The following is a 19,063-nucleotide window of genomic DNA, read 5'->3' as shown; positions in this document are numbered from 1 at the left end:
TGCGTAAGCAGCATGCGATAGAAAGAGCTAAGCGATCCCATAACCAACGGATCAGATCGAAGCTCTGCAGTCCTGCCACATCCAGCCGTGAATGGTGGTGGACAATTAAACAACTAACTGGAGGAGGTGGCTCCACAAATATCCCCATCCTCAATGATGGGGGAGCCCAGCACATCAGTGCGAAAGATAAGGCTGAAGCATTTGCAACAATCTTCAGCCAGAAGTGCCGAATTGATGATCCATCTCGGCCCCCTCCTGAAGTCCCCAGCATCACAGATGCCAGACTTCAGCCAATTCGCTTCACTCCACGTGATATCAAGAAACGACTGAAGGCACTGGATACTGCAAAAGCTATGGGCTCTGACAATATTCCGGCGATAGTACTGAAGACCTGTGCTCCAGAACTTGCCGCGCCCCGAGCCAAGCTGTTCCAGTACAGCTACAACACTGGCATCTACCCTGTAATGTGGAAGATTGCCCAGGTATGTCCTGTACACAAAAAACAGGACAAGTCCAACCCGGCCAATTACCACCCCATCAGCCTACTCTCAATCATCAGTGAAGTGATGGAAGGTGTCATCAACAGTGTCATCAAGCAGCACTTGCTTAGCAATAACCTGCTCAGTGACGCTCAGTTTGGGTTCCTGCCAGGGCCACTCAGCTCCTGACCTCATTACAGCCTTGGTTCAAACATGGACAAAAGAGCTGAACTCAAGAGGTGAGGTGAGAGTGATGCCCTTGACATCAAGGCAGCAGTTGACCGAGTATGGCATCAAGGAGCCCTAGCAAAACTGAGGTCAATGGGAATCAGGGGGGGAAACCCTCCGCTGGCTGGAGTCATACCTAGTGCAAAGGAAGATGGTTGTGGTTGTTGGAGGTCAATCATCTGAGCTCCAGGACATCACTGCAGGAGTTCCTCAGGGTAGTGTCCTAGGCCCAACCATCTTCAGCTGCTTCATCAATGACCTTCCTTCAATCATAAGGTCAGAGGTGGGAATGTTCGCTGATGATTGCACAATGTTCAGCACCATTCGCGACTCCTCAGATACTGAAGCAGTCCGTGTAGAAATGCAGCAAGACTTGGACAATCTCCAGGCTTGGGCTGATAAGTGGCAAGTAACATTTGCGCCACACAAGTGCCAGGCAATGACCATCTCCAACAAGAGAGAATCTAACCATCTCCCCTTGACCTTCAACGGCATTACCATCGCTGAATCCCCCACTATCAACATCCTCGAGGCTACCATTGACCAGAAACTGAACTGGAGTAGCCATATAAATACCGTGGCTACAAGAGCAGGTCAGAGGCTAGGAAGCCTGAGGCAAGTAACTCACCTCCTGACTCCCGAAAGCCTGTTCACCATCTACAAGGCACAAGTCAGGAGTGTGATGGAATACTCTCCACTTGCCTGGATGGGTGCAGCTCCAACAACACTCAAGAAGCTCGACACCATCCAGGACAAAGCAGCCTGCTTGATTGGCACCCCATCTACAAACATTCACTCCCTCCACCACCGACGCACAGTGGCAGCAGTGCGTACCATCTATAAGATGCACTGCAGCAATGCACCAAGGCTCCTTAGACAGCATCTTCCAAACCTGCGAACTCTACCAACTAGAAGGACAAGGGCAGCAAATACATGGGAACACCACCACCTGCAAGTTCCCCTCCAAGTCACATACCATCCTGACTTGGAACTATATCGCTGTTCCTTCACTGTCGCTGGGTCAAAATCCTGGAACTCCCTTCCTAACAGCACTGTGGGTATACCTACCCCAAATGGACTGCAGCGGTTCAAGAAGGCAGTTCACCACCACTTTCTCAAGGGCAATTAGGGATGGGCAATAAATGCTGGCCTGGCCAGCGACGCCCACATCCCATGAATGAATAAAAAAAAAATTTGGATTTGTGGAAATTTTAAGTAAACGGTAAATAAGGTGAAAATAATACTTACCCACTGCCTACTGGTGAAGATTTCTTTTCTAATTTAGCCAATTAGCCATTCATCCCTGAATGAATAAAAAAAAAGCAAGCAGCTGGCTTGATCGGCATCCCATTCACCATTCACTTCCACCAGCACCGGTGCATAATGGCAGCAGTGTGCACCATCTGCCCTGCAGCAACTTGCCAAAGATCCTTCAACAGCACCTACCAAACCAGTGACCTCTGCCACCTAAGAGAGCAAGGGCAGTATATGTATGGCAAAACCACCTGCAAGTTCCCCTTCATGTCACACACCATCCTGACTTGGAACTATATTGCCTTCCTTCACTGTCAGTGGACCAAAATCCTGGAACTCCCCCCCCAACCGCATTGTTGCTGTATCTACATCACATCGACTTCAGCGGTTCAGGAAGGCAGCTCACCAGCACTTGCTGAAGGGCAATTAGGGAAAGGCAATAAATGCTGGCCTTCCCAGTCTTACCAGCAACGCTCACATCTCAAGAGTGATTTAAATAAACGCACCATTTATTTTTTTCTCCAATGGTTCATCTGCAGTTGCAGAAAATAAAAGTTGTGATACTATTTACAATGAATATTTTATTCACTGTACATAATATAACTTTGTTTATTATAAATCCATTACTGTTATTTTTATTGTCCCTACCAAATACCTCCACAGAAAAATATGATCATTGCAAAACAATATTTAAAATCACCAAAACCACAGTTAAACGACATATAAATAAGCCTATGTAGAATGTCCATCCCACTCCCCCAGTCACTCAGTTGGTTAAAGTAGTGATTAGTTGAACCATACAGACTAGGACATCAGAGGTTTTATTGTCTGTATTTGCTGAGTTCGCTGATCTTAGTTGGAATACTACAATTAGAGGAGCCTGCACAGTGGTTGCTGGCAAGGGAAGATTAGACAATCTCTGTCTACCTGCCCAATTGTATGTAAATGGCTGGGAGGAGGTTTCGGGAGGATTTTGCATTGGAAGGAAGGAGTCTGGGCAGGAAAGGCTGCAACTTTCCTCGTGGAAGTGATATTATTAATACTTCCCTGAATGCTTTCTTCTTCTCTGGTTCCTTTCTTCTTAAAGGAGCCACATTGCTTCTGTGTGGTGTAGAAAATTTTATATACACTGAAAGAGCAATGTGCACCAATCAATGATTATATATATTGGGTGTGTTCGTACAGCAACTGACCTGATTTTACACCAGACATTAGCTAGAGAGATCGCCGATAAAAGACTGAAATGCCAAATGCATGAACGTTTTGCAGAGCGATCTGCATAGCAATTTGGATTAAAATAGGTGTTTTCTGTCCTAACTATCACAACTCCATCCATACCTATGTTTGAGAACATAGGACTTAATTTCTAATACTGTATATGTAAATTTATTACTGCGGAATAATAGAAAATCTTTTAATAATAATTTAACTTTATTTGTAGTGATACATTTTACTGTTCTCTATAATTTAGGATTTGTATATCTGTATCCTTCCCAGGTAACCTCACAGTCTTCCTGCACTCAAATCAACATTACATGAAATTAAATGACGGTTAAATTACAGACATTAAGGAATAACAGAGACTTAAGGAAGACATTTTGAGCAGTGAGGTAATGGAGATAGTTGGTAAGTTAGTGGTGAAGCTGGGGAAATTATTTTGTTTTTTACTACCATCGCGATATACACTGTAAAGCAACATTCATCTTAAAAATGAATTCCACAACTGAACAATTTTTATATTACAAGCCTTTAATTTAAGCTATAACTTCCATTTGTCAGCGTGCTGATCAACTGCCAAGATGTTTAATCAAACCTGCAAATAGTTTATTGCTGGAAACAATCCTGATAAAAAGGAGTTTATGGACATACTGTAGGATTTAAAGATTTCATTTTGTTTTTCTTGAAAATTGATCAAATTTAATTATTTTAAAACGTTATTGATTATTCTCCTGTCCTAATAGGATGGTGCTGAATATTTTCATTTTTAAAAATGCCACAGTTTGCACTTTGGATTGCATGCTAGCTATTTTTTGATTTACACAGTTAACATCAGTTCCATGACCCAGAATCTCCATTATGTCTGGTGTTTAGCTATATCATGACATATAATGCACATGTGAATGCAGGAAATGTGCTAACACATAATGGCTATATTTGTGATCATTTTGTGACCAATTATTTATACTGTTTTATTAATCATAATCTATGAGCTGTGATAGTAGTAAAAATGACTAACTGACTTATAAGACATGGTAGCTAATAATTTGACTATTTTCTAGTGCCTTAAAGACAACCACACGGAGAGCTGGAATCAGTTGGTTTAAAGACGAGATTTTAAATATTTGATATCAGTACATTCGGGTTTTAAACATTAACGATACTGGAGTAATTTTATATTGCCCACTTGAAACAGATCCCACCCACATTTGCATTGAGTATCATATTTGTACCCGTGAATGTTTTGATGTTACTGGTATAAGTGATTTAAAAAACTTTACAAGCATAAAAGTTGTGTGGAGGGCAGTTTCCTTCAGTGTGTCATTTTTTTGTTGAGGTCATCCACATCATTGTAATATTATACTTGCATACTTTTTATATGAAGTTATGGTGACTATAAATGCAAACATAATGGGAGCTAAATTGGATATCCCTGAAAACAGGCATGGGGATCGTGCAATTAAACACCGCCTGTTGATTGAAATGCAGGCAGCACGCCATCTTTGTGCTGCCTGATTATTAGGATGATTGCTGCATGGAGCCAGCACAAACAAAATTGCTCATTGGCTACACGTATCAGCAGGTGTTCCAAAATAGTCACTTCCTAGCACCACTTAAAGCTAGCCTTAACTGCTTAAAACTAACCTGCTCCTCTTAAAAGGGAGGTGCATTGTAGCTGGAGCAGGTGCTGGCAGTCCTTTTTAAAAATTTATTTGTGGGTTGTGAGTGCCAACATTTATTGCCTATCCCTAATTGCCCTTGAAAAAGTGGTGGTGAGCTGCCTACTTGAACAACTGCAGTTATAGTGCTGTTAGGGAGGGCATTCCAGGATTTTGACCCAGTGACAATGAAAGAGTGGCAATATAGTTCCAAGTCAGAAAGGTGTGTGTCTTGGCAAGGAACGTACAGGTTGCGATGTAGATGGTACATACTGCTACCACTGTTCGCTGGTGATGGAGGGAGTGAATGTTTACGGTGGTAAATGGGGTGCTCATTAAGCAAGCTGTCAAGCTTCTTGAGTGTGTTGGAGCTGGACTCATTCAGGCATGTGAAGAGTATTCCATCACACTCCTGAGCTGTGTCTTCTAGACGATGGACAGGCTTTGGAGATCAGGAAATGAGTTACTTGGTGCAGAATTTCCAGCCACTGACCTGCTCTTGTAGCCAGAGTATTTGTATGGCTGGTCCAGTTCAGTTTATGGCCAATGGTAACCCCAAATATGTTGATTCAGCGATGGTAATACTGTTGAACGTCATAGGGAGTCATGCAAGTCATGCAGGAAGTTAATCTGACCTGGGAGACTGTGAAGAATGGAACGACAAGCAAGGGAAAAGGCTCCAAAGTATTGATATGCTGCATGGAGGTCTTAGTGGAAAGTCGGAGAGATATACTGTATCCACAGGGGCAAGGTAGCCCTCCAACTACACACTGAAATTGCAGTGTGTTTTGTGGGTTGAGTAAACAGCCATGGAGATTCATGCCAGGAGCCTAGTCTTGAAAACCTGAATGTGATGCCACAGGAAGTTCAATGACCGCGTATGAGTGCTCAAGGTCAGTGAATGCACCTTCAAATGCCATATTCAACCAACTACACCACTAGCATGGCACCCTGCACCATGGCGAAGCCTGTAATCCTAGTGAAGCCATGTGCTCACTCTGCCAGTTTGTCTCTAGGAAAAGAGAATGAAAAGCCTGGGGTGGCACAGTGGTGCAGTGGTTAGCACCACAGCCTCACAGCTCCAGGGACCTGGGTTTGATTCTGGGTACTGCCTGTGCAGAGTTTGCGAGTTCTCCCTGTGACCATGTGGGTTTTCGCCAGATGCTTCAGTTTCCTCCCACAGCCAAAGACTTGCAGGTGATAGGTAAATTGGCTGTTGTAAATTGCCCCTAGTGTAGGTAGGTGGTAGGGAATATGGGATTACTGTAGGGTTAGTATAAATGGGTGGTTGTTGGTTGGCACAGACTCAGTGGCCGAAGGGCCTGTTTCAGTGCCGTATCCCTAAATAAATAAATAAATGTTGTTACCTCTTTTTGCATAAGAAGCTCAGTGAATTACATTATGCAACAGTGGATGAAAAACTGCAAGTTGTTACTAATATTGTATACTAATACAAACATATGAACATACGAATTAGGAGCAGAAGTAGACCACAAGTGGAAACATCCTTTCCATATCCACCTTGTCAAGACCATTCAGGATCTTATATACTTCAATCAAGTCTCCCCTCACTCTTCTGAGCTCCAGTGAAAATAAGCCCAGTCTGTCCAACCTTTGCTCATAAGACAACCTGCTCATTCCAGGTATCAATCTAGTAGACCTCCTCTGAACTGCCTCCAATGCTTTTACATCCTTCCTTAAATAAGGAGACCAAAACTGCACACAATATTCGAGATGTGGTCTTACCAATGCCCTGTATCACTGAAGCATAACATCCTTACATTTATTTTCAATTCCTCTTGTAATAAAGGATAGCATTCCATTAGCCTTCTTTATTACTTGCTGTACATGCATACTAACTTTTTGTGACTCATGCACTAGAACACGTAGATCCCACTGCACCTTGGAATTCTGCAGTCATTAGTAATACTCTGCTTTTTTTTATTCTTCCTGCCAGATTTTTGCCCACATTAGTGAACCAGATGGGGTTTTAACAACCATTGCTGAGACTAGCTTTCAATTCCAGATCTTTATCAAAGAATTGAATTTAAATTCCACCTGTTGCCATGGTGGGATTTGAACGCCAGGATTAGCCCAAGTCTCTGGATTACTTGTTCAGCAACATTACCACTACCCCACAGCCTCCCCTATTGATGAAGCAGTTGAAGAAGGTTGGGCTTAGTTCACTACCTTGCGAAACTCCTGGAGTGATGCAGCGCCCAGTACTGAATGCAGTATTTCAGATGGGTTCTAACTAGGGCTCTATACAGCTGTAACATAACATTCACCCCTGTGCACTCCAGTCCCCTTGAGGTAAAGGCAAACATTTCATTAGCTTTTTAACTTTTTTTGTCCCTGTCCAATACCTTTTAGTGATTTCCAAACATTCATCCTTAAATAGCTTAGTTCCTCCACATTTCCTAACTTCTTACCATTTAGAAAATACTCTAACCTATCTTTCTTAGGTCCAAAGCGGAAATTGGATAACCTCACACTTCCCCACATTCAACTCCATCTGCCCCAGTTTTGCCTATTCACTTTATCTGTCAACCTTTGCAACTTACTGCTCAATCTAAGCAATATAGAGTGTCTCCTAACTTAATGACTGTTGGCATCAATTAAAGCTCATGGAATTGGAGGCAACCTACTGCCTCAATTTGCTTAAGGAGCACTAGTTAAAATAAGTTTCACTATTATCTTGCATCATCAGAGAAAAAAATACAATTTTTACAGCTATACAATAGATTTTTTTCCCCCAGTCTATATCTTTAACTCTCACCTTGTTCAGGGGTCTCTGGTACCACATAGTTCCAAACTATGCACCTGAGAGTTCTCTGAGACAAGGCTCTGCGTCTCATTTTCACATTTCCAAAATAGTTCCAACTGACATCTGCAATGTGCAAGTTGCATGTGGAGTTGTAACAGTTAATGACAGCTTGTGCATAAAGCTCGAGTTACAATTTCCAGCCGGCCTCAGGCCTTCCAACTGGAGTACACTCTACCTGCATTGCACAGCTATCTGGGCAGAAAAATAGGTGCAGCTGAATTTCTGCAGGGATGTGTTTGTCTCATCAGTTGTAATTACTTTCCCATGTTTTTGGAGTGGGCCTTTGTGGAAGCATTTTTGTTTCGGAGGTGGCTGATGCAGGGTTTGAACCCCAGATCTAGTCAATCCCAGAGCTGGAAACTGGAGATTTAGCTCTGAATTCTGGGTTAGCATCCAGCTGGGTACTCACATCTTCTGGCCATAGAATGGTGCCAGCACAGAAGGAGGCCATTTGGCCCATCATATCTGTGGTGTCTGAAGGAGCAATTCACCTAGTGCCACTCCCTTGCTTTCTCCCTGTAGCTCTGCACATTCTTCTTTTTCAGATAATCATCCAACTCCCTCTTGAATGCCTCAATTTAACCTGCCTCCACCACACTCTCAGGCAGTGCATTCCAGATCCAAACCAACCACTGCATGAAAAAGTTTTTTCTCATGTCTCCATTACTTCTGTTGCAAATTACCTTAAATCTGTGCCCTTTGGTTCTTGATCCTGCACCAATGGGAACAGTTTCTCTCTATTTACTCTGTCAGACCCCTCATGATTTTGAATACCTCTATCAAATCTCCTATTAGCCTTCGCTTCAAGGAAAACAGTCCCAACTTCTCCAATCTATCCATGTAACTGAAGTTCCTCAACCCTGGAACCATTCTCGTGAATCTTTTCTGCACCCTCTCTAATGCCTTCACATCCTTCCTATAGTGTGGTGCCTAGAACTGGGTGCAATACTCCATTTGAAGCTGAACCAGTGTTTTATACAAATTTAACATAACTTCCTTGCTTTTGTACTCTATGCCCCTATTGATATAGCTTAGGATGCTGTATGCTTCATTAATCATCCTCTCAACTTATCCTGCCACCTTCAATGGTTTGTGCACATGTACACCGAGGTCCCTCTGCTCCTGCACCCCTTTTAGAATTGTACACTTTATTTTGTATTGGCTCTCCATGTTCTTCCTACCAAAATGAGTCACTTCACAGTTTCTGCATTAAATTTTATCCGCCCACTCCACCAACTTTTCTATGCCCTTTTGAAGTTCTACACTAACCTCCTCACAGTTCACAATACTTCCAAGTTTTGTGTCGTCCACAAATTTTGAAATCTTGCCCTGTACACCAAGGTCTAGATCATTTATACATATATCAGGAAGAGCAAGGGTCCTAACACCAACCCTTGGAGAACTCCACAATAAACCTTCCTCCAGTCTGAAAAACAACCATTAACCACTACTCTCTGTTGCCTGTCGCTTGGCCAATTTCATATCCATGTCACTCCTGTCCCTTTTGTTCCATGTACACCACATCAACAGCATTACCCTCATCAACCCTCTGACATCTCATCAACAAACTCAAGCAAGTTAGTAAAACACGATTTACCCTTAACAAATCTGTGCTGGCTTTCCTTGATTAACCCGCATTTGTCCAGCTGACTATTAATTTTGTCCTATCTCACTGCATGGATTGGGGGAGCCCATTAACCATGCCACCGTGCAGGGTTAACTACATTAATAGTGTAAAGGTAGTTAAGGCGATGGAAGAAGTGTTCATGTCATGTCCTGTTAGACTGTTAGTGAGCCTGTGAATCCTTCAACTATTTCACACTATTCTCCAAGAGTAGAATGTAAAGATATGAAAACAATAAATCTTCACAACCCTGTTCTTTTTTGACACTACAATAGTACACTGCTTCTGGATGAAGAATTAACAGAACAGTAAGATTACCTCTATTGACTTTCTTATTACTTGATTGTAGCCTATCTTCCGTACACCTCAGTTCTGTCATCTTCCTCTCTGTAACTCTTTATGCATTATGTTAACTTTGGCTTTGTTTCCTTTATTGTGTAATCATTAAGTACTAAACAGGGACTAGCCAGTAGAAAAACCTTCTGTGGTAAACCACAGTTCTCACAACTCTTTCCCTAGCTGGATGAGAGCCTATGCTGAGGGCAGGTGGAGAATAAACTACATTTAAAAAGTGAGGACAAAATCAAAGTTCATGAATCTTACCTTATTCAGCAATAAAAATGTTCTACTTTTCTCAATATTAAATTCATATTGTAACCACAAATTACATTGCATTTATTTTATTCCTAAATATAATTATTTTAGTCCCTTGCTAATTACATGCTGAGATAGCCCGTCTGCCAGACTTGTACTGCCAGAACAAGAACAACCATTACAGGTCAAATATTTACATGTTCTTGGATTTTTGTACTGGAACAATGCAAAATTTATCAGTGTGTTACCACCAGCAGTAGGAAAACCTGTCCTAAATCTGAGTGACGGTTCTTCCATGCTGATTTAGGGGCTCCCTTTTACGATTTAAATTATTACTAAGCCACATTTCCCAATTCTAAGCTGGGGTGACTTACTGAATGTCACAATTGGAGAAATATTGTGATTTTAACAAATGGATTTAACAAACAAACTCTGACCACAAGGTGAGAAATTCAGACATGACTAGACAAAGGAGAATTAAGACAAACAGCATAACTGATGGTTTGATACCTGAATTCCCAATCACCCAGAATGGATTCTCACTCTTCATTTGGAAAGTAAAATCGGGGGTATGTACAATTGGCACTGATCTGATCACGCCAGTTTCCCACAAGGCAGGTTAGGTTAAAATTACCCCTGGTATACTTATTTGAAATGCACAAAGCCTTCATCATCAAAAATACCAGTACCAAAATATCTACAGCCTCTTAATTGACCAATGTGTGACTTTACCCAGTAATTACTAATATCAATGAAATGCTGTAGGCTGAAAGGAACACAACCTAGTCCTTTGGATCAGAGTAATCTTATGTTTCACTTGGTATAATGTTCCTAGCTTCACAAAATACCATCCCTCCTCTCCACCCCACTGATCCTTTGACTTGCTGTAAGCAGCTCCATAGAGAATTCACTAGTGAGCTTATATAATGTTTTCTTTTCGTGTAATCCATCTAAAGATTGATAATTATGAAGATTTTCATTTTGTGAGTGTTATGTTTCTGAATTTCTTTTCCATTTGGCCACAGAAGGAGATCAAGTTTGACATTGAGCAATAGTGTAAAATGCACAATATCAGCTTGGCCATTTATAAACACTTCTGATTTTCGATTCTATTGAAGTCAATGAAGGTCATTAATTGGAGTTGAAGGAAAAATATGAGAAGATTAAAGGTTACCAATAGTGAGGGGGTGACAGGTGGGGTTCAAATTTACATAATAAGGATTGTACCAACTCGAACCTTGAGTTCTGACAGCCATTCTAATGCCAAAAATACATAACATTACAGCAAAAAATCTTTTGCTTTATTCTTGGATGCACTGGTAAAATAGAATAAATGTGCATAAACATTTTTAACATAAGCTTTATAATTAATATGCTTGAAAAGATAAAGAGGTTTATTGTTGTTACCTTTAAATATTTTCAACTGCACTGCATTTATTCGTTAAGAACAGACGATGCATACACCATATTTTGTTTGAAAGAAAATTATTTTACCCATCAGATTTCCAGGTGTGTCACAAAATGTTGTTAACCATTGAGACATTGATCAAATCGGGGAAGTAACTAGTTGCATCTCTGTATGATGTTTGGTAGCCAAACAATTATTAACACTTGCAGAAAAGGGCTTGTACATTAATTTTCTTAATTTTTCTTCATCTGTGAGAAAAATGTCTCAATTTTTAAAATCAGTTATCTTCAGTGCATGATATGATTGTGCATTGTATTGGTTCTGCAGTTCATGAAGCTGTCCAATGCCACACAGTGTGGCAAATTATTCGAACATGCAGAGTGAGTTCCGAATATCCTTCATCTTCTTTGATGGGGCGTGGCGGAAAACTCAATAAAAGTTGGATGCTTCTGAAAGAGGGTGAAAATTATTATTCTAGCTCCCATGTGCTGCTCTTGCACATCTCATTGGGCTATATTGTTCCACTTTAAAAAAAAACATATTCTTTGTATTGTCTTACAAACAGTAAAGATAATGGCAGGTGAACATCATATTGAAAAATACAAAGTCAATAATATTGAAGAACAAAATTTAGATAACCACAATGCACAAATAATAATGATCCTCCTTAATGGAACAGTGAATGGCAAAGCAGAAGACAATATGAATGCTTGGAAGGATCCTGTGGCACAAATTTTTTAGAAGACACTGGTGGCATTCTTTCCTTATAGTTGTGCAGTACAGATTGCTTTCTTTGTGACCAAGCCTTATTACACAATCATCATTCATTGTGCCCATGTATTGGACTGTGACTACAGTGCAGGTGATCTGCTTCACGGGGTAATTTTTTTCTGTGAGTCATTCACCTTCAGTGCCCTCTTTATTCCTGACCTGCCCTCTCCTCTTGCTCCTGTTGCAGAGATATCCAACAATGGCTACTGCACTCATGCTGTGATGCAGCAAATTCCTCTTGTACTATTCACTTCAGTTAGACTGCTGTGCTGATTTTTCAAACTTTGCACTTCCTTCATTTTGACTTTTGCCTCTTTTGATCTGGATTTCTAATTCGATGTTTCCTTTATATCCTGTCTGCAATCCCTCAAAGTTTTGAAAATGGCCTTAATGAGCAAAATTATAACGATAAAGAAAATTATACCGCATATTTAATAAAGGCTTCTGAATAAGTGTTTTTTCATCCCTATTTGGGAAATGTTGATTTTAAAAATGGCTGTATCAGAATAGTATTGTTTGAACTTCTGGAAATAACTGCTAGCTTTTTTTAGTGATATAATGCATTGCAGTTTATGTTAATTTCCTGACCCTTATGTAAAATCCCTTAAATCATAAGAGCACATTACATATTTAAGATAAAATAACACATAGATCAAGGCTTAAATGGCTTATTGGTATCAACTGTACCTCAATATGCACTGTTGTCTTAAAATGCACATTGGCCTATATTTTGTGAGAGCAATGACAGTGAAACAGTCAGTGTTTGCCTTCATTACTCCTCTGAAACTGACAACAAATTCTTGAGGCCGCATATGTGCAGTCATACACAGAAATCCCGAAATTGCTGTCCATGAATCTACAATTTCCCACAGGGTGTGCTGTCGATGCCCATCGGACTGCATTCAACTAGAAATTACTGACCTATTGAGATCCTCCCATTTTACGCTGTAATATCGGCATTAAAAACTCCAAAAGAAGTTATACCTTGTCAGTGAGGTGTAACAAGGTTTTTAACAGCATACTAAGTCAGAAGTACTGCTGCAGTGCCTTTCTGGCACTGGAAAACTATTTTTTGTAATTGTGTAATGTCAACTTTTTCCATTCTGAGAATTCAAGTTTTTCAATGTAATTGTTTTAACTTTTTTCTGATATTTCAGCATCTAAGGTGCATATTTCAATAATTTATTCCACTTTCTGTAAAATTTATAAAAGGTGAAAGATAATCAGTATATTTTACTTATTTTGCTGTCTGTAGAATACTTTAATCTAATTGACCGCTTACCCTACTTGATGACATCACTGTTGCTGGACTGCTGGAGAGCCCCTTGGCTTAGCGCCAAATTCAAGTTAAAGTCGGTAAGGGTGAAGTCCACAGCACAGAGATTGCTAGGTCTTTGTGGGCAGCTTTCTTTGACATCAGCGCGGAACACCATCACTTAGCCACTGACTGAAAAATCCAGCCATTGTCGCTCAATAAAGGTGTTTACTGTTTTATGACTGTTTTGTGATAGGGTCGTAAGTTCTGGGTTAGCAGGTTGTCACTACTCAACTCATATGGTAGTGATTCAGACTTATTTTACTTGTAATAGGCAATTAATTACCAGAGCTTAGAATTGGTAACGTATACTTTAAATGATTGCTAATTTTCCTTATATGTACTGAGATTTACTTTTTTAAAATCATTTTGGATAATGTGAGAGATTGTTTGCTTCTTTCTTGCGCATTCCTACTGTACCTACAGTCAGTGAGAAAAATGATACAGGATAAAATCAGCTTCTTGTGGTGGATGACAACAATTACTTACATTTATATAACACCTTTGGTGCGACAAAATGTCCCAAGGTATCCTACAGAGGTGTAAGGAAAACTAACAGTGAGGTATAATAAAAAAAACCAAGCCAAACAGTTATATGTTAGGAATGATGAGTTTTATCAAAAAGCTAAGCTTTAAGGACAATTTTAAAAAGGGAGAGGGAGTTGGAGGGGATTAAGAAGAGAATTTCAGAGCGTGCTAGCTAGTCAGGTGAAAGCACGGCTGCTGATTGTTGAGCAGTGTGGTGGTGGTGGAGATGAGGTGTTGGCGGTAGGTTGCATGCAGAGGCCCAGAGTCAGAGAAATGGAGAGTACAGGGAAATTGTGTGGCTAAAGGATGTTACAGAGATAGGAAGGGTGATTGTTATATGTTTAGTATGCAGTAATTTAAGACCCTCTCTTAATTCTATGATAAGACAGTTATGAAGGTAATTATATTGCTATTCTGACCTAACCAAATTTTCCCTCGTTAATACATACTAGTCTAAATACTACTGCCACAAAGGTATTTACATAGGCTTTTAAAATACTTTTTTGCTTTTGTGAAATTTGGACTGTTCTGAATGTGGCATCAGTCACTGTATTCTATGTATAGTAACATAAAAAGAGAGAGAATTTATCAGATTGTGCCAATATTTACTTCCTTGTACCTTCAAGGGAAAAGTTCATATATTAATAGCGTTTTGGAACATGTTTTATGCGATGATATATGTGGTTCTGGGAGAGGGTAGAAGCTGAATAAGCAGGTGAAAATAACATTTGAGCCAAAAATACTTCAATGAATCAATTTATTACAGTCTTTAGAACTACAGAGAAACTTGTACAAAGAACTGGATTTATCAGCCTAGTAGTAGTGTAAACATTTTTACCGTTTCTTGCGTGACTAACAACAGTTCAATGAGCCAAATTTAATAAGAGCACACTACAGACTTATTGGATAACAATGCCATTACTTAATACTTCCTGGAATAAAGTTATTTAAAGTGCATCAAGGATTAAAGCTTTGAATGTTATAGGATACACAATTCACAAACACAAAGCAATTTAGAACAATTATGGGTAATGGTAATACAGGCCACACTAAATCCATCATTCCAAAAAATTAACTCAGAATCTGAACCACCAGTAAGCACAATGTAAATAAGATTTGGTTAAAGTAAATGTCCTGTAACCTGAAACATTTCGTGCCTAGTTTCCGTATGGTGTTGTAACTAAGGACTTGATTTTCCTGTAGGCTTCTGGATCCAGGGGTCAGAATCAAATGGTGGCCCTGAGCCTACACTTGCCGGGAGCAAGACTGGCAGAACAATCCTCCTGGAGGTGGCCTCCTAATTGGCCATCACCACGCTTGCTGTCCTCTTAAGAATGCTGGGCGGGCTCCCAATGCTGCCGGCCGAATCAGATGGCTGACTGCCATAGAGCAACAGCAGCGCCACCGGTAGAGGTGGCACTGCTCAGGGAGGTTGGCAACCCCAAGGGCGGCTCAGCATGGAGGCGCCCCTGGAGGCGTAAATTTAATTGAGAAAATCAGAGAGGCCAAGCCCATAGGCCTCTCGGAGCAGAGGGGAAACCCCTCCGGCAGAAGTGTTTGGGCTACAGGTGCAGCCTTTCCTACCGGAATGGGGCATGGAGACTCCAGCTCTGATGGCCACCCCCAGCCTTCTGCAAGTGCCGCAAAATTGCCCCTAATTGGGGCGTTAAGTATGTAAATTGTCTGCCCACCTCCATGCGGAGGGCAGCCGATCCATTTCCCAGTGGCATGATTGCACAGAGAGCCATTCTGACACACCCCATCTCCAAGCCAGCCACCATGATGCTGGGAAGATTCAGCCCTAAGAGTCTTCTAATGAGGGTGGGGTATAATTTATATTGCTTACAGCTATAAACATACAACAGTAATGATACAAATGGGTGCAGTCATTCATGCTTATGAAAATATGTTATATACAGTTATAAACTTATCAACCCAGATTTATATAGATCCTCCAATCTCCTCCACAGAAGCACAGATAGCAACCCTGGAGTCAGTCAGTTTAGAGAGAATGCTACATTCTGCCTTTCAGACATTTGAGGGCAGGATACAGGCGCACTGTCAGGACATTGAAGTTAAAGCAAAATACTGCAGATGCTGGAAATCTGAAATAAAAATAGAAAGTACTGGAAATACTCAGCAGGTCAGGTAGCATCTGTGGAGAAAGAAGCAGAGTTAACATTTCAGGTCTGTGATCTTTCATCAGATGTTTCATCTGTTCCTACCCAAGGCCCACCAGGCTCAATTTTCACACAAGCCTCAAAATGGGTGGCCAGCACTCAGGTAAATATGAAAATATTTAAACTGGGGTCCTGTACCAGTTGTAGAAGCCTGATGCAATTTTCAGGTACCAATTGTTGGAGTGTGGACACTCTGTCCATTGGTAAGGACGTAGGGTGGCCTAACTGCCAACCGTTAAAGGGACTGGCGAAGACCACTCTCAAATGCACAAAAGGTAATTAATGCTCTACCTGACCCCACAAAAGTCTTCCCACCAGCTGCTGACCGCTCAATGGGATAGCCTCACCCTCTTCCCTTTAAATACTTACTCTGACTCCATTCTCTCCCACCCTCCCCACCTGATTGGCAATCTGCCTGTGAATCGTAGTTCAAATATAACCCTAGTTCGTTTCTCGGGGCTGCAGGAATATCAGCAGATTCTGACAACAGTTACAGTGTAATATGTACTGGAGGCAGTGGATCAAAAATCACTGAATTTCAGTCTAGCCATATGAAGGGATGGGTGTAGAAAATTGAAACTCAAGCTGTACAGAAAATTATGCTACTAAACAAATTATGCTCATGAAATACAGTTGCACCATTCTCACAGCCTTAAAACACTGGAAACAGCAAGTACTTCAGGGTCCATATTTCAAACCAAGTGCAATGTACACAACTGCCTGAATAGGATATATGTCAGAATCATCATGTTTACTTCTGGTCAACAGTTTCTGAGAAGAGAAATTACTTCAAAATACATAGTATTGATCAGCACAATGAAAGTAAGACTTTGGGTGGAATTTTGTGCTGGCGGCAGGGGTCTCATTGTCAGGGGAAACCGACGCCGAGATCCCTATGTCGGCTCTTGTACGGAATGCCCGCTGAATTTAGTGCCAATCAGACACTTAGCTGGACAGTGGGGGGCCTTCTGAATGATTTAGGACCCTGTTGCCGGAAGCCCCGGCCTTGCAGAGCTACTGGACAATCAGAGGCCGGCAGCAGTGCCACCATGGAGGCGCTGTTGTAACTGCAGCGACAAGACACCAAGGAGCGGCGCTCAAACCGGGCTAAAGGTATGTCAAGGCAGGAGGTCTTCCAGGGTGAGGGTCGCGCGGCAGGGGGGTTGGCAGGAAGGGCAGAGGGGTGGCCTTCAGTGGCTCCCCCCTTCCTGATTCTAGGTCCCTCATTCAGGCACTGTGCCTTTGAACGATGGACAGCCCCACCGCGCCACACGCCCCCTGCAGCCGGGAAGCAGCCCGCACGGTTTTACGTGCCATGCTTCCCGTGTGGCGACAGGGTCGCCCACCACATGGGTAATTGCGGCTGTGGCAGGAAGAGGCCCTTAACTGTGTTAATTTTCATTCCTTTATGTTTTGTCATGAAAACCCCCACCTGCCAAGAATTAGGCATATTAATTTCATCATATGAACATTAATTTTTGAACTGTTGCCGGAGTGAAGAAATGACTTGTTTTATAAGAGATCACCAGACTACGCTGGAGGATATTTGCATACTAAGAGACAGTGCTTGGAGAGACAAAAGAATTGCTCACTGATTCAGTTAACAGAGATTGGGCTGGGCAACGGTGATACACATCTTGTCGGGGTGGGAGACAGCAGTACACGCCCCCACCGAGACCTTTCAAGTCCACAAATGCAGAAGTTTGTTTAAACAGTTGGTCACATGACTAACCTGCTGGCCAACTTGGAGTTTTGAACTGTGCTCACAGGACAGTTTGGGGTCAGACTGCAGTTTGCAACTGAACCTGGAACAAGACAGCCTCTCTCCTGGCTGGCTCTCTCTCGCTTTCTCACAAGCCTCCGGACCCACTGAAAGACACGTTAACCTCAAGAGAGAAAAGACTCCTACATCGAAACAAATCAGCGTGTGCACTGGGCTCCAACGAACAGCAAGACTTACCAGCAACCAAAGACTCAACATCAAATTCAAAGGACTGGAACTACAATCCACCTATTGCCTCAGACTTTTCCCCTTTATTCTTTTCTACTTTTTCTGTCTCTATCTGCATGTCATAGCTGTTACACGAATTAGAGTTTAAGATTAATAAACTTCCACCTTTCTTAATTAAATCTATGAAAACCTGTCTGATTTCTTTGCCTTACAATTGGAAAGCAGTGCACAAGGATTCACTGAGGGGGAGCTAAACACACAGTGTTGTTAAAATTAAACCCTGTTAAGGTTAGACCTGGCAGAGACTGAGAGGGAACCCCTAGACCCCTATCTCACCTGGTCGTAACAGTTTATATACAACTGTACAAAATAAATCACACCAAAGCTTAAACAACAGTTGAAAAAGTTATAAAAACAAGACATGCTGGAAATACTCAGCAGGTCTGGCAGCATCTATGGAGAGAGAAGCAGAGTTAACATTTCAGATCAATGACCTTTCATCAGAACTGACAAAGGTTAGAAATGTCATAGGTTTCAAGCAAATAAAGTGGGGGTGGGGCAAAAGAGAACAAAAGGGAAAGTGTTGATAGAACCGAGAGTCAGAGAGAATAACTGACAAGGAGGTCATGGGGCAAAGGCAAAGAGTACGTTAATGGTGTAGTTAAAGACAAAGTGTTAGTGCAGAGAGGGCATTAAATTTCAACACACCCCCTGCTCTCATGACTACATCTCTGTCCTGGGCTTGCTGCAGTGTTCCAGTGAACATCAATGCAAGCTCAAGGAACAGCACCTCATTTACCGATTAGGCACGTTACAGCCTACTGGACTGAACATTGAGTTCAATAATTTCAGAGCATGACTGGCCCACTTTTTATTTCTAGTTTTATTTTTTATTTTTATTGTAGTTTGTTTCAGTATTCAATTTTTTTTTTACCATGTGCCTTCCCACTGTTTTTTTCATGTTTGTGCTTCTGGCTAGGGCTTTCATTATTCTGTCATTTATACCCTCTCTGTACTAACGCTTTGTC

The 19,063-nt window shown here is 41.5% G+C and overlaps 1 protein-coding gene across 6 annotated transcripts in view; it reads left to right on the top strand.

Moving 5' to 3' along the window:
* LOC137371375 (neuronal PAS domain-containing protein 2-like) overlaps nt 1-19,063 on the top strand; it is a 183,095-nt gene that overhangs the window by 22,209 nt on the left and 141,823 nt on the right. The window contains exon 2 of one of the 6 annotated variants that reach the window (XM_068033874.1): nt 3,459-3,571. The exons of 4 other annotated variants lie outside the window; for them this stretch is intronic. The gene's annotated coding sequence lies outside the window, so the exon portion shown is untranslated. Of the gene's footprint in view, nt 1-3,458; nt 3,588-19,063 lie in introns of all 6 variants that reach the window. One more of the 6 variants, XM_068033873.1, reaches the window with a different exon arrangement.

Source organism: Heterodontus francisci, chromosome 6, assembly GCF_036365525.1.
Source record: "Heterodontus francisci isolate sHetFra1 chromosome 6, sHetFra1.hap1, whole genome shotgun sequence".
Classification (NCBI taxonomy): Eukaryota; Metazoa; Chordata; class Chondrichthyes; order Heterodontiformes; family Heterodontidae; genus Heterodontus; species Heterodontus francisci.
This window is presented reverse-complemented; position numbering and strand designations above follow the sequence as displayed.